This window comes from Lactuca serriola, chromosome 6 (genome assembly GCF_051521515.1).
Source record: "Lactuca serriola cultivar US96UC23 chromosome 6, Lser_US96UC23_V15, whole genome shotgun sequence".
NCBI classification, from domain to species: Eukaryota; Viridiplantae; Streptophyta; class Magnoliopsida; order Asterales; family Asteraceae; genus Lactuca; species Lactuca serriola.
Window position 1 is genome coordinate 41684185 of NC_136413.1, and position 16592 is coordinate 41700776.

Consider the following 16592-nt stretch of genomic DNA (forward strand, 5'->3'; position numbering starts at 1 on the left):
AATAGAGAACAACATTACATGCTTCCTTCTGCGGACATTTACCCCAATTTCCTCTTTCGTCTCTCACTCTAGAAACCCTAATCCCTCCGCCACAATGAACACCATTACAGTTTCCACGACGCCTTGAAAGCCCTAACCTGAATCTCTCGATCAGAAGCGTATCTAGAAGGAAGCATGTCAAGGAATAGTGCAAGAAAACTATTGGCGAGTATTCTCAATAACAACAGAGAGATGAAGAAGGTGAAATTACAGCAACGATGAAGTAGATGAATGGAAATCAGAAGCCCTTTTTCTTGATTGAGATGATGAAGTCGAGAGATGGAGATGAAATCGTAACCTTCGATCTTTGATTCAGAAGTTGCACAACAGTGTGAGGAGAATGAAAGATGCATGAAAATGCTTAGGGCAGGGAGGGTAGCGGGCTTTTCTAATTTTTTGGCTTTTCTTTTCCCGCTTGTAACTAAGGAACGCGCGTTCATTAAAATTATAAAGCGACACATATAGAGGGCGCGCATTTAAGGTACAGCGCCCTCCGTGTTTTTAATTTTTTTTCTTTTGACACTAATTTAAAGGCACGCAATAATGCGTGACCTAAATCCTTAAATTTTCTGAAGAGATGACACTCTTTTAATGTCACTCTCGTTTGCGTAACATAAATTAATGAGTGTCGTAATTTGGCCGTCGTAAAAGGCCTTTTTTCTAGTAGTGCTTGTTAACCAGAATGGGATTTTGGTTTACCTGGCCAATATTGAGTCAGTTATGCGATGGGAGGTGATAAGATCCCCATTCGAGATCAGGAGTTTCTTGGGTTTGGTGGGTTACTATCGCAGGTTTATCAGATATTTCTCCAAGATTATTGTTCCTCTCACCATATTGATAAGAAGGTGAAGGTATTGAGGAATAAAGAGGTACCCTTAGTTCAGGTTCAATGGCCGCATCGGAAGGGATCTGAGTGGACTTGGGAGCCAGAGTCCGAGATACGTGAGCAGTACCCAGAGTTGTTTCTTGAGGTTGACTTCGAGCGCAAATTCTGATTCTAGTGGGGGGGAATTCTAACATCCCGACTTCCATGTATAATATTTAATTAAAGCGTATCCATTTTGTCAGGACAACTCGACGAGTTGGAGGCCCTAACTCGCCGGGTAGAGATCGAGATGGCCACGTGATTTTTAGAGTCTACTCGACGAGTAAGGGGGACCCGACACGACGAGTAGGAGCTCAGTGTAAAAACCCTAACTTTCAGGGTTTGCACCCTATTTAAAGGACCTTAAGTCCTTTACCCCCGCCTCCTTGATTACTCTATCACCGTAAAAGAAACTGTAACGCCCGGGTTTCAGGGCAAAACATTTTTGTTAATGTAATAGTCTAGGTCAACTCTTGTAACTCTTTTTGAAGTAATAAAGAAGAAATATTTGAGTATTATGTGAATTATGTGTGTTTATGTGCTTATTATTTAATTATAAATGTATAATTAATAAAGGATTAAAATAAGCGTCAAAATTAAAGTGTGAGATAAGCCCGATGTTTTTACATAAAGTTGTAGTGGTCGAAACAAGGATTCCGGGGATATAAAGAACGCCGAAATCCGAGTTATAACGAAGAAGTTATGACCCGTCGAAGTTTCGCGACAGAACCGACACGATACCGGAAAGCGTAAATAGTGAATTTACGATAGAGCAAGATTTAGCCTTAGCGATCTAAACGAAAGTCGTAAAATATGTTACACTAAGAACATCGATAAAAAGAACGCCCAAATCTGACTTCGTATGAAGAAGTTATGATTTTTTCGAAGTTTCGGAATGACAGTGTACAGCCCGAAATTCGAATATTAGATCGAGTGATTTTTAGCCGACACGACCTAAATGAGAATCGAAGGTCTCGTTCAGAGTAGCATAACGAGAAAAAGATGGGCGAAAACGGATGTCGGATGAAGAAGTTATGAGGATTTAACGGACCAATCCTGTCCCGGCCCGTTAATAATATAAAATTTAAAATCGAGCCAAAATTAGCCGAGGGATTCTAAACGAAAGTTGTAGAGTACGTTCCCACCTTCGCGTGGATATAAAGAACGTCGAAAACGGAGCTCGTACGCAAAAGTTACGAATTTTTAAAGTTGAAGTATGAAATTGCGAAGTTTGTTGCTAAGTCGATGACGTGGCAGCACCACAACCGTCCGATGATGGTCTCAGATCTCGCTTCGGATCATGCCATGAAGCCTCGCTATTACGCCCCACGTACGAAAAGGCTACGCCCTGTGTAACTTCGGTCTAATCCATCCGATGAGTGCAAGACAGCTGGGTCCGAGCTGGAGGTCTTATCCGAGGAGTACGCCCAGCGTACCCTCGGTACGCCCAGCATAATGTCCGAGCTTCGCGCCTATAAAAGGGGTCCGAAGGCAGCCCTCATTTTCACACCAAAACTCACTCTCTCTCTCTAAATTACTTTCTCTCTGTAGCCCATTTTAACCCCCTAAACCCTAGGAAAAACCCCCTAGCACCCTAGGGAAGCCCCGAGGCTCCCGGAGTCCCGAGAAAAAGGAGTTTTTCGGTTTCGAACCGCTGCTCCAATTAAGTTCCGGTTTTCGATAAAATTCGCTGTAAGTGTGCTACGCTTACACAATTTTTAATATAGCTTTCAAATAATTATAGGAATGTTATTAGGTCCTTAAAATAATTATTTGGGCTATTATTATGAGTTATATTGAGTGTTATTAACGCTTATATAATAATAATAATAGTCAGACTATTAATTTGTTGCGGTTATCGTTAGACTAAACCCTAGTGGTATCAATACTAGGTTTATCGAAGGACTATCATTTTGAGAGTATCGAAGCGCTGTCCGAGTGCTGAGTCACCACCTTTCAAGTGAGTGCATAGTTAATTTCAGCTTACACATAGATATGAAGTATTTTATATAAATTACGTGCTGTGTGTGTATATTATCTGTATACTTGCTATCTATGTTGGTTGAATGTTTTATACATGTTTTCAATGATTTACACTGTATATGTATTTTATATCTACAAAATGTGTTGGGTAAAACATGGGTAGATGTAATAGTTGCTGTGTGACAAAATAAAATAATGAGAGGCCTCGTTATAGATGTTATTGATGATCCAGTTATCTAGCGGAGTATAGATGACGACCACGGACTATTCTAGACAGTCTAGTGGAACACTAGCAGGCTCGCAACCTGTAGGTGTTTATTCGAACTGTGTGTTTATTTGAACTGTGTGCTCACTAGATGTACTCCATCCCCCACATGGTTGCCTTAAGGACATTTATTGCTGAGGAATCCCCTTAGCAGTAATGTCCGTCCCGATGATAATCCTTAGGGTAGGTCCCTTATGATAGATGCTTAGGGACATAATGTGAGGATAACGGGAACGGGTAATCGGGTTTGTTTAATTTAATGAAGTTAATAAAATTATTTATTGTGGGTTGAAAACCCTATGTGCTCACCAGGCTCCCAAGCCTGACCCACTCAGTTTCTTGTATTACAGGTAGTGTCGCATGAGCATGGATGTGATGTTTTGGACGAGGAATTACGGATATAGGCCTGTAGATATGAAATAATGTAGTAAGGCTTATATTGTACTTTTTATGCTTTTGATCTGTACGAACATGACATCCCGAGTCTTTTAATGAAATACATTTCTACGGAAATGCTTTTGATAAATCTTTATCATATTTTGTTTTGGGACAAATTCCGCAACGCTTTTATTTAAAATGTTACTCTGATTTTTAAACAAAGCATAAACAAACCGGTCTTTTATGGCCGTGATTTTGGGGATGTCACAGTTGGTATCAGAGCATTAGTTTAAGCGAACTAGGAATTTGTAGGATTTCTAGACTTAAACTTAGAATGCTAAGCGATGATTGTGAGGGGTGAGCACTAGCTTATTTTAGGAATTATGCCTAAAATGCTTTTATGTGCTAAACGCTTTGTGCCTGATATGCTATTTTTTGTTCGGATCTATGGTCCGTTGCCGACCGGATCTGGGAACCTTATGTGTTAGGATTCTAAACGTATGACTACGATATTAGAACTAGCATGTAACGTTTCGGGGTGAAAAGGATGATTTGAACATCAGTCCTAAATAAAGATCTAAATTCACCTTATTCGTTGTATAGATCAAGATGGCAAGGACCCGTAGCGGAAACGTGAATGCAAATGGGAACAGAAACCAACCCCTAGTGATTGAGCAAATACCGGTGATGGAAGCCGCTGCTGAGCCAGTCACAATGGCCAGAGTGCAAGCGATGTTGGATCGTCAAATGGAGGAAACTAGACGTTTGCTCCAGCAAAATCGAGAGGAAGCAACTATTCAGATCGAACAGCCCGAGTTGAATGAAGGGAAGACTGAGGAAAGAGACTACAGTGGAACTGTTGGTCAAGTCAACCCACCAATAGTTCAACAAAATAACCAAGATGACGAATTTGAGAGAAATGGATGCAAGTACAAGGATTTTCAGACTTGCAAGCCATCGACTTTCACGGGAAAGGAAGATCCAATCGGAGTCATGGATTGGATCTCGGAGATGGAGTTAGCTTTCATGACATGCGGTTGCAGAGGGAAACTATAGACCACGTTTGCAGTGCGTCAGTTTTGAGGAGGCGATGTACGTTGGTGGAATACCTTGTGGAAGACTTTAAGCCCCAACAAGCCCCTGCAACTAACATGGGCAGAATTTCTGGTGCAATTCAAATGAAAGTACTGCTCAGCTCAAAACCTGCTCGAGCTAGAGAACCAGTTTCTAACCCTAAAGAAGGGGAGCATGTCAATCGATGAATACACGAACACCTTCACAGAAAAGATGGAGTTTGCCTTGCGTCTTGTTCCGGATGAGCTGCCGAAAATTAATAAGTACACAAAGGGATTACCATGGGAGTACGCGGTGCCAGTGCGTCAGGCACCTACTTTGGAGGCAGCTATCTGGGCTGCCAAGTCTGTGGAGGACATGATTAAGGGAAAAGCTGCCAGCAAAGTTGAGGTTGGCAAGAAGAGGAAATTTGAAGGGTCTGCTAAACCCAACAAAAAGAAGAGCAAGTTCAGTTCAAAGAAGTTTGGGGGAGGAAATGAATTTAAATGGTGCGAGAAGTGCAAGAAGAAGCACTCGGGAAAATGTGGTGAGGAAGTAACCTGCTACAAGTGTGGGAAAACGGGGCACTATGCCAATGAGTTCACCACCAACAAGAGGATGTGTTACGAGTGCCGTGAAGAAGGGCATATTGCTAAGGATTGCCCAAAGAAGAAAGATGCGGGAAGGCCCAACATTCCACCGAAGCCGAAGGCAAGAGCCTTCCAGATGACGCTCGAGGCTGCGAAGGAGGCAGCAGACGTCACTTCAGGTACCTTTCTTGTAAATGGTTTGCCTGCAAATATACTATTTGATTCCGGAGCCAACTACTCCTTTGTGTCACATAAATTTGGTGGGAAATTAGCATTGCCTGTAGAAAAACTTGATAATGCCCTGATTGTAGAAGTTGCCAGTGGCAAATTCATACCTGTTAGTAATCGTATTAGGAACATCGTCATTGACCTAAACGGAAACGAATTCCACGAAGAGCTATTACCCATAGAGTTAAACGGTTTCGACATTGTTTTGGGTATGGATTGGCTTAGCGCCAACGATGCTGAGATTCAATGCCGAAAGAAAATAGTAAGGATAAACCCACCCGGAAAGGAATCATTTATGGTGTACGGGGACAAACGCAGAGTGAATTCTGGAATCATCTCCCTGATGAAAGCCAGGAAATGTTTGTCAAAGGGATGTGCATCATACTTGGCATTTGTAATCGATGCCAAGAAGGAGAAGAAAGAGGTGCAGAATATACCGGTTGTGTGTGATTATCCGGAAGTCTTTCCCGAAGATCTTCCCGGATTACCACCTAATAGGCAAGTGGAGTTTCGTATAGACTTGTTACCAGGAACGACACCGATAGCAAAAGCACCTTACCGATTAGCACCGACGGAGATGAAGGAGCTTATGACGCAACTTCAGGAGCTGTTGGACAACGGTTTCATTCGACCTAGTTCATCACCCTGGGGAGCTCCGGTGTTATTCGTGAAGAAGAAGGACGGAAGCATGAGAATGTGTATAGACAACCGAGAGCTGAACAAGGAAACGGTGAAGAACAAGTATCCATTGTCGAGGATTGATGACCTATTCGATCAACTGCAAGGTTCGAGCTACTTCTCAAAGATCGATCTTAGGTCGGGATATCATCAGCTGAAAGTGAGAGATCAGGATATCGAGAAGACTGCATTCAGAACGAGATATGGACACTACGAGTTCTTGGTTATGTCGTTTGGACTAACCAATGCTCCAGCAGCATTCATGGATTTGATGAATAGGGTTTGTAAACCATTCCTTGATAAATCCGTGATAGTGTTCATCGACGACATTCTCATCTACTCGAAAAGCCAAGAGGAGCATGGCAAGCATCTCGAGAAGTGTTGGAAGTATTAAAGAAGGAGAAGCTTTACGCTAAGTTCTCCAAATGCGACTTTTGGATACGAGAGGTCCAGTTCTTGGGTCACATGGTTAACCAGGAAGGGATAATGGTTGATCCCGCAAACATCGAGGCTGTAATGAAGTGGGAACGTCCAAAGAGTCCCACGGAGATCCGAAGTTTTCTAGGATTAGACGGATATTATCGACGATTTATCCAAGGCTTTTCTTCGATAGCTGCTCCATTAACAGTGTTGACCCACAAAGGAGCTACGTATACGTGGAGTGAGAAGCACGATGAGGCATTCGAGAAGCTAAAGAAGAAGTTATGTGAAGCACCGATACTTTCTCTACCCGATGGAATTGAAGACTTTGCGGTTTATAGTGATGCATCTGGAGTCGGGTTGGGTTGTGTTCTGAACCAAAGAGAAAAGGTAATAGCATACGCATCTCGACAATTGAAAGAGCACGAAAAGAACTACCCCACTCATGATCTGGAGTTGGCAGCGGTAGTATTTGCCTTAAAAATATGGAGGCATTACCTCTACGGCACGATGTGCAAACTCTTCACTGATCATAAGAGTCTCCAGTATCTCTTTAATCAGAAGGAGTTGAACATGAGGCAACGACGCTGGTTAGAACTTCTCAAGGACTACGACTGTGAGATACTTTACCACCCAGGTAAAGCAAATATTGTTGCTGATGCCCTCAGTCGGAAAGTCAATCTTGAAAGGAAAAGGCCAAGTGCGTTAAGAATTGAAGTTGTCTCGACAATTATGGAAAGTATCAAGAAAGCTCAAGAAGAATCTTTAGAGAATAATGACCGAAAGGAAGAATGTTTGGGAAGAACGTTAGTGTTCGGTACCAATAATCGAGGACTGAAGGTATTCCAAGATCGAATTTATGTACCTAAGATGGGAGGAATAAGAGATCTTCCTATGGAAGAAAAACATAAGACCATGTACTCAATTCATCCCGGTAGCACTAAAATGTATAGGGACCTAAAACCCTACTACTGGTGGCCGGCGATGAAGCTCGATGTTGCAAAGTATGTGGCCGAGTGCGTGACATGTGCGAGAGTTAAGGTACCACATTAGAAACCGTATGGGAGTTTAGAACCTTTACATGTACCCATGGGTAATTGGGAAGAGATCACCATGGATTTTGTGACTAAACTGCCAGCCTTTACCTTCCGGCATGTCATAAATCACTCTACAAACCAGCCCACACCCCTCTTCATACACGACCACCTATATATATGCTTCAGGTCAAGATACATCTTGGTAGCCCCCGGATGAATGGAGAATCTCGACTTGTGGGCCTCCTCCGTCAATACTCGTCGAGCCCCACCTACATACAACACCCGAACCTGCCTATGAAGAGTCAAAAGCCCCTTGTTGTCGATAGTAAAGGTTGAAACCTGACTGATCACCCTTTCACTTTTCCGAGTCACTTCCTTTATGGCCTCCAACTGCGCTTCTTTGATCGTTTCCAAATTCGGGGTCATCACAATCATCCTTAAACATACATCCTCAATCGGGGTATTGACCCCTCCAACTCAAGGTGTCGGCCACCATATTGGCCTTTCCTGGATGCTACATGATCTCACAGTCGTAATCTTTCATTGCATCTAGCCACCTCATCTACCTCATGTTCAGGTTAAGCTAATCCATAAGATATCTCAGACTCTTATGATTCGTGCAGATGGTACATCGAACTCCATAAAGATTGTGGCACCAAATTTTGAGAGTGAAAACCACCACCCCCAATTCCAAATCATGGGTGGTATACTTCGCCTCATAAGGCTTCAGCTGCCTCGAAGATCATGCAATCACATGTCCTCTCTACATTAACACAACACCCAATCCTGAAATGGATGCATCATAATAGACCACAAAATCCTCAACTCCCCCAGGGAGGGAAAGTACTGGTGCCTCATAAAGTCTCCAACAATGAGTCTCAAATGATGCTTGTTGCTCAGGCCCCCAACTGAATGCCAAATCCTTCCTCATCAACTTATTAAGAGGAGCTGCAATCTTGGTGAAATCTCTAATGAATCTCCAATAATATCATGCCAGATCGAGGAAGCTCTGAATCTTAGATGGAGACTTCGGCACTTCCGACAGCCTATATCTTGGTTGGGTTGACCAAGATACCGTTCTGATTGACAAGGTGTCCCAGAAAATGAACCTCGTGCAACCAGAACTCACACTTTGAGAACTTGGCGTATAGTCTATCGATCCTCAAAATATGAAGAATCTCGCACAAATTCTCCTCATGCTACTCTCTAGTCTTCGAATAGATCAAAATGTCATCGATGATGACAATCACCGACCGATATAACATAGGCGTACACACCCGGTTCATGAGATCCATGAACACCACCGGTGTGTTGGTGAGTCCAAAAGGCATCACCACGTACTCGTAATGCCCATAACGAGTTCAGAAGGTTGTCTTCTGAATATCCTCCTCTCGTAACCTTATTTGATGGTATCCAGACCTCAGGTTAATATTGGAAAACCAAGATGCACCCTTGAAACTGATTAAAGAGATCATCAATCCTCATCAATAGATAACGATTCTTCACCGTTAACTTGTTCAACTCCCGGTAATCAATACACATCCGTGGTGAACCATCCTTCTTCTTGACAAAAAGGATCGGTGCTCCCCACAGAGAACTTCTCAGTCGAAAAAACTCTGTTCCTAACAACTTCTGAAGCAGAGAGGATAACTCTTACATATCAAGAGGTCCAAGTCAATACAGTGCCTTGGCAATTGGCACCGCACCAGGGATCAGATTGGTCTGGAACTCCACTTGCCTTTTAGAAGGCACACTCGACAAATCCTCTGGAAAAACATCAGGGAAATCACGCTTAATAGGAACATCAGAAATAGAAACCGATCCCTTCTCATCAACCTGGGTATCCAATACATATGCCAAGTAACCCATACACCCATGCTGTAAACTCTCCCTCGCCCTAGCAAAAAAATAAAAAGTTGATCCGGACCTAGTACCCTCACAGTAGATGGTCAATACTCCTCTGCTAGGATCTCATACCGTTACCAACTATCGCTCACATTCAATCAGAGTGTAACATATTGACTCTCAAGCATAATATTTAATTAAAGAATATTCATTTTGTCAGGACAACTTGACGAGTTGGAGGCCCCAACTCGCTGAGTAGAGATTGAGATGGTCACACGATTTTTAGAGTCTACTCGACGACTAAGGGGGCCCCGACTCGACCAGTAGGAGCTGAGTGTGAAAACCCTAATTTTCAGGGTTTTCACCCTATTTAAAGGACCTTAAGTCCTTTACAACACTTCCTTGATTACCTTAGCAACCTAAGAGAAACCCTAATCGAGTTGTTATCATCTGTGTGTGTATGTGTGTGAGAGGCTAAGAGTGTGTGTTTTGGTGGAATATTTGAAAGAGCTTGAAGAGTAGAGGGCCTGGAACGAGAAGGAGACTTTGGATCCAATATTCTTTCATTTTTAGCTGCCATTTGGAGGTAAAAAGCTATTTCCTTGACCGCTTATGTGTTAGATCTCTTTATTAAGGAGTTTATGGCCATTTCTATGTTCTCTTTGAGTCAGTTAGTTGTTTGAGAATGCCTTGAAGATGTGACTTCACATCTGGATACTATGAGGTCGCTTAGGCCAAAAGATTAAAGCTTTATCAAGCTTTGGCCACCTTTCATGCCTTAAACCCTCTACTGAGCTTCTGGTTGGCAAAATTACACCTAGATGCCATGCATGAATGTAAAGCTTGCAACTTTACGTGGTATTTCAGCCTTAGAAGGATAGATCTAGAGTATGGGGCCTTAGTTCTGCTTAAAAACATATGAATGAGAGAATGGAATGACGGGACTTGACGAGTTGGTGAGCCTCGAGTTGGTTAGGGTTTTCCCCGATAGTCTGGACGTGTTATGAACTCGGCGAGTTGGTGAGACAACTCGGCAAGTTGAGTAGGATTTTCCTGATTTTTTAGAAGAAATGAAGGAACTTGATGATTCACATAGATGCACTTGACGAGTTGGGTCAACATAGACTATTGACTTGAGTGTTGACTTTCGTTGACTTTAAGGGCATGGTCAAGTTATGGATTATGGAGACGATGAAGGGGTAAAATGGTGTTTCACCCTTTCCGAGAGTTTGAAAAGGGGTCGGTTTAATACCTTTGGAGTTGTTGTTATAAATTGTTAAGTAGAGATGATTATGATATGTAGGCGGAGTCTAGACCGATCGTTGAGTACGAGACCTACTTTCTTACTTATGAGGTGAGTCTTCTCAATATACTTACCTAAGTGGTAATCATTGTGCGACCGGAGGGTCTTATGTGCTTATGCTGAGTTATGTGATATATTATGCATTCTGTGTTTGTTATTCATGTTGTATATCATTATATGCCTTATTGAGTTACTCTGTCTTCATGGGACCAGAGGGTCTTCACTAAGATACAGGACCAGAGGGTCCAACCCGAGCTATGAGACCGGTGGGTCTTCACTGAGACACATGATTGGAGGGTCCTTATCGATATATAGCCATGAGAGGCTAATTATTTGTCTGTGGGATTTTGGGGAACTCACTAAGCTTCTTGCTTACAGTGTTGTGTGAAATGTGTTTCAGGTACCTCTTAGGATCGCGGGAAAGCGCCGACTTGATTATACACATCAGCTTGAGATTACCTTTTGAGGATTCTGGGATATCATCAAAGATTTTTTTGTCTTGTATTTTGAATAACTTATACATTTGTGTTTTGAGAAATGTGAGATTGTGTTTTATGTGGTTTTAAAAATGAAAAATTTATTTAAAAAATTAGAGTGTTACAAGTTGGTATCAGAGCCTTGGTTTGAGGGATTCGGATGTACCCTTCGGATATTTTTGGACTCAAACTGAGGATTTGAGAAAAAATTTCTAAAAAGAAATGATTTTTCTAAAACGAGTAAAAGCTTTTTTTAGAGGTTGAATTGTAAAAGTCGAAATGTTTGTTTGTTTAGTTTCACATTTTTAGTTATTTTACTAAGTCACAATTTTATGCGAAGCGTATTGTAATAGACTTAGTATATTTTTTGTACACTCAGGTTTCCTATAAATAGGGACTGAGGATAGAAGTAGAAAGGACTTTTTGCTCTCGAGTATTCTTTCTGCTTAAAAGCTTTGTAATCAGTCTTCATCAATATAAGATCTGATTAATATTTACTCGTTGTGTTCTTACTTTTCAATCATTCTATCATAATCGTTTTCTTAATCTCGATAACAATTCTCTTCAATTTTAAGAGAAAAAGTGATGAAGCAGTATGTACAATCAGCTAGAGCCCGAACGGTGATTTCCCAGAATACCATTACTTGTTTATATTATGAGATACTTATGAGATATTAGAGTTACATGTTAGATGATAGGCTAGGTATTTCAGGAAATTAGAGCTAGAGTTTCCTGATTCATCATGCCTTAGCCTAGGGGGATGTTATTGATTGATATTATATGCTATTTACTCTGTGTATGTGATGAGTAAGGGTACATATCAGGAATCCTTTTGAGAGAGATTTTTGAGTCGAGGAGTAATCTAGGAGAGATACCTAGATGTGCATTGAGGAGTCTACCGATAGGGTAGTTTGATATCCGTGAGGGGTAGAGTACTTGTGAATTAAGATCCAAGGAGGAGGACTTGGGGCGACTATGGGTTGGTGTGGAAGGTAGTCTTGGGCCTGTACTACTGAAAACACCAGATCTGTTTGCGACCCAAGTAAGAACCTTAGGATGCTAAGGAACAGGTAGGGGTGGGTAATTGAGTGTGCGCTTGAACCAGTCCTTGATGATTTTTGTGTTTGTGTTTCAGAGAGAGTATGGTGATTACCCGAAACAACCCCAGGGGGACTAGTGACAAGGAGATCTGCAGGATCATTGCTGAGGAGGTGGACTTAGCTATCAGGGAGGCCATAACAGAGATGTTCGAGTCTATTAAGACCATACTGATTGAGAATTTTGATGAGCGATATGCTGCTATCACAGAGGCTGCTGCTGCCTCAGCCAACGCAACCCTAACTGCTACAAGGCCTCAGGGGTGGTGATTCATTGTTGTTTCGGGAGTTCAGCAAAATGAAGCTACCGGAGTTCGACGGGACCCAGGACCTGATTGCTACTATAAGATGGATTTCTGATATCGAGGGATGTTTCTATACTTGTTCATGCCCTGAGGACCTGAAGGTTTGATTTTCGCTAAACCAACTTTGCTTGGGAGCGAAGGATGGGTGGAGGTTTGTGACAACTCGTTATTCTCCTGCAGACCATGCAGCAGTGACCTGGGTGAGGTTCACACAACTATTTCGAGATGAGTACGTTCCCCAGGTGGAGAGGGAGCGGTTGGCCCAGGAGTTTCTGTGTCTCAAGCAGAAGAGAGAAACTGTGAAAGAGATTACGAGGATGTTTCATGAGAGGGCGTTGTTTTTCCCCGAACACGTGTCTATGGAGCAGGCACATGTGAGCCGGTACTTGAGCATATTGAGGAGAGATATTCGAGAGTTCATGGCGAAATCATCATATCGGACATTGGCTGAGCTACAGAACAATGCCAGGAGGAGGGAGATTGAGTTGGAGTTTTAGGTTAGAGAGGAGGGGGGTCTCAGGGTAGAGACGGGAGACCAGTACAGTCGCAGTTAGCGACCAATCGGGCTAAGCCTGCTGATATGAGAGCAGGAGGCCAGAAGGGCCGCACTTGTGGCAAGTGCGGCAAGAGTCATGAGGGATCTTGCCAAGCAGGGATTTGCTACATATGTGGCATGGAGGGGCATATGGCGAAGGACTGCCCCAAGGGATTTTTAATTTTCTTTCATTGCAACCAAACCGGCCACCGGAATGATGAGTGTCCTCAGCTCACACAGGGATCAGCCCAGGCTTCTGCTCTTGCTACTTTGCGCATTACTGATCGCCGGCCGGTGAAGGTCGAGGATCCGAGAGCTCGTGGGAGAGCATTCCGGCTGACTTCGGAGGAGGTCTGTGTCGCGCCTGATGTTGTTGCTGGTACGTATCTCCTTATTTATGTTATTTTGAGATTTGTTTATGCTTATACTGTGTTGCATGTAGGTTCTATTCTTGTGAGTTATGTACCTTCCGTGGTGTTATTTGACTTGGGTGCGAGTCGATCTTTAGGGTCTTTATCCTTTAGTCTTCACATTAGTGTTAGACGCGAGACATTAAGCCGGCCACTGAGGGTTTCTATAGCCGATGAGCATGCGGTTTTTCCCACTGATGTATTCTAGGGATGTGTATTAGAGATTTTCGGTGTTGATTTTCCAAAAGATCTTATGCCGATAGCGATGGGTGATATCTGTGTCATAGTGGGCATGGATTGGTTGAGCCGATTTAGAGCCGTAATTGACTGTGAGCATCAGATGGTGACCATATGAGACCCTGTTAGGGGATTACTTACTGTGTATGGCAAGGGGACTAGATCGGGATCAGCTTTCTGCTCTGCCGCCAGGGCGAGGCAGAGTATATAGCAGGGGTGCAGGGCCTTTTTAGCATACGTGATGGAAATGCGAGTTGCCACTGAGAGGCCGAGTTCTATTTTCGATGTTCCAGTTGTGTGTGAGTTCCCGGATGTTTCCCGAGGAATTACCGGGTGTTCCCTCTGAGAGGCAGGTAGAGTTCTGGATCGATTTGATTCTGGGGGTGGTGCCTATTGCCAAGGCACCTTATCGCCTTGTGCCGCCCGAGATTGCAGAAGTTGTCCTCGTAGCTCCAGGAGTTGTTGGGGAAGGGTTTCATTAGACCGAGTAGCTCATCGTGGGGAGCGTCGATCCTTTTTGTCAAGAAAAAGGATGGTTCACACCGGATGTGCATCGACTACCGAGAGTTTACCAAGTTGACGGTATCATCAGATGAGAATCTGTGAGGAAGGTATTTAGAAGACGTCCTTTTGGACACGTTATGGGTACTACGATTTTGTGGTGATGCCTTTCGGACTCACCAATGCACCGACAACGTTCATGGGCCTCATGAACCGAGTGGGTAGGCCCATGTTGGATAGGTCGGTAAATGTGTTCATCGATGACATTTTGGTGTACTCGAGGTCCAGGGAACAACATGAGGAGCATCTGCAAGAGATTCTTGGAGTATTGAGGATGGAGAGGCTTTATACCAAATTCTCCAAGTATGATTTCTAGTTATGAGAGGTCCAGTTCTTAGGACACCTTCACTACTAGAAAAAAAGCCTTTTACGACGCTCATTGCGCGTCGTAAAATGCTCAGACGACGCGCAAATGCGCGTCAAGGAAGGCCCTGTCATAAAGAGAGACGACGCGCATTTACGACGCGCATTTACGACGCGCAATTACGACGCGCGTTTACGACACGCAATGCGTATCAAGGAAGGCCCTGTCATAAAGGAAGACGACACGCATTCGCATGTCGTAACCTTACAACGCGAATGTTAATGACACGCAATGCGTATCAAGAAAGCCCCTATCAAGAAAGGCCATGTCATAAATGAAGATGACACACATTTTTGCGTATCGTAAATTTAAATTTTTAAAAAAAAATAAATTTATATATTTATTAATTTTTAAATTAAATTTGCATTTAATTTCATATAATAGAAATAAAATACAATATACAAAAAATACAATCCATTGCATAATATAAAATAAAATTTCATACTCAAAAAATAAAATAAATTGCACAAATTATAATGTCATACAAAGAATCATTCAAATGTTAAACAAAAATAATACATTGCTAACATGTGTTATACATTCCTATAAAACTAAAAAATAATCATACAACTCTGTTTCTTACTGGAAAGGAATGCCAAACATGATTACAAGTCTCCCTTAATCTTTATTACTCACATGCTTAAGTAGAATGCTGTTGTTGAAAAGGTTACCTAGCAACAGAGGGGCAAAAATGTCTTTTTGACTCTCATTTACCCAGGGGTAAGCCCAGCAGCAGCTAAATTAAGGTTTGGATTTGGTTGACTGGGGCACCACCACGATATCCACCACCACCACCACGTCCACGGTTCCATTACCAAAGACGACCTAGAAAAGATTCCAGAAAAATTAATAATGAAGAAACTATAGGAAGACTGAAGATAATATTATTGAAAGTGATTATGTAAAGTGTGAACAAAGGGGAAGAAGATTCTCTGTTGTAACTTGTTTCTTGGAGGAGATTCTCTGTTGCTAACTTGTCTCTTTTTAGACTCTCCACCTTGTTCTCTTAAACCAAAATGAAGACTTCAATGAGGATTCACACAACATCCATTGATAGTAGCAAATCAGGAAGCACAATGGTCCAATCCCATTCAAGTTTCTTTGGACCTATCAGCAAGAAAAGAATACAAAATTCTTGTCATGATGGAAAGATTAAAAGCTAGTAAGATTTAAATCTTTGCATAACGGAAGAAAATGATGGGGGAAGAGGAGGAGCAGGAGAAGGAGCCACAGACAATAGATCATATGTTTGATGATCCTTTCTGTTTCACCTACAATAAAAAAAAAAACAATTTATAGACCCACATTTCACTTTGTTTCTCATAAAGTGGTAAAAATTTTTAAAAGAAAAAAGATATCGGGAATGGAAATAAGATTTGGACTTCCAACCATTGATCTAAGCCACGTGATTTTACTCTTACCCTCTTTTCCTCCACTATAATTACAACGAACTGCATATAAGTTTGTATGGAAAGCTTTCCCTTCAATTTCTAGCTTCTCTATTTTAGGAATTCCTGAAAAAAATCCAAGAAACCTGTTTATATATTAATTGAAATTACAAAGTAACAAAAATGACAGATAAGAAGAGAAATAAGGTCAAGTCTAGAAGACAAGACCAGGGGAAACAGGACAGTTTCAGATATGCCGATTCACTCGATCTTCCAAATGTATCTGTTACAATGAATTCACATCTGATGAAATTACCAATGTTATCAAATCACAGCTTATATGGGCAAGAACATTATGATTGTAATGGCTTAAAGGATTTGTTCTCTTCTGAACAAATGTACCTATCTTTTTTATTTTTTAATACGGTATGATAAAATAAGTATTTAATATTTGAAAATACGAAACAAAGTAAGTTTTATAATGTAGAAGGATTAAAATCCTTACCAGTAACCGCAAGCATCTCAATTCTTGTAA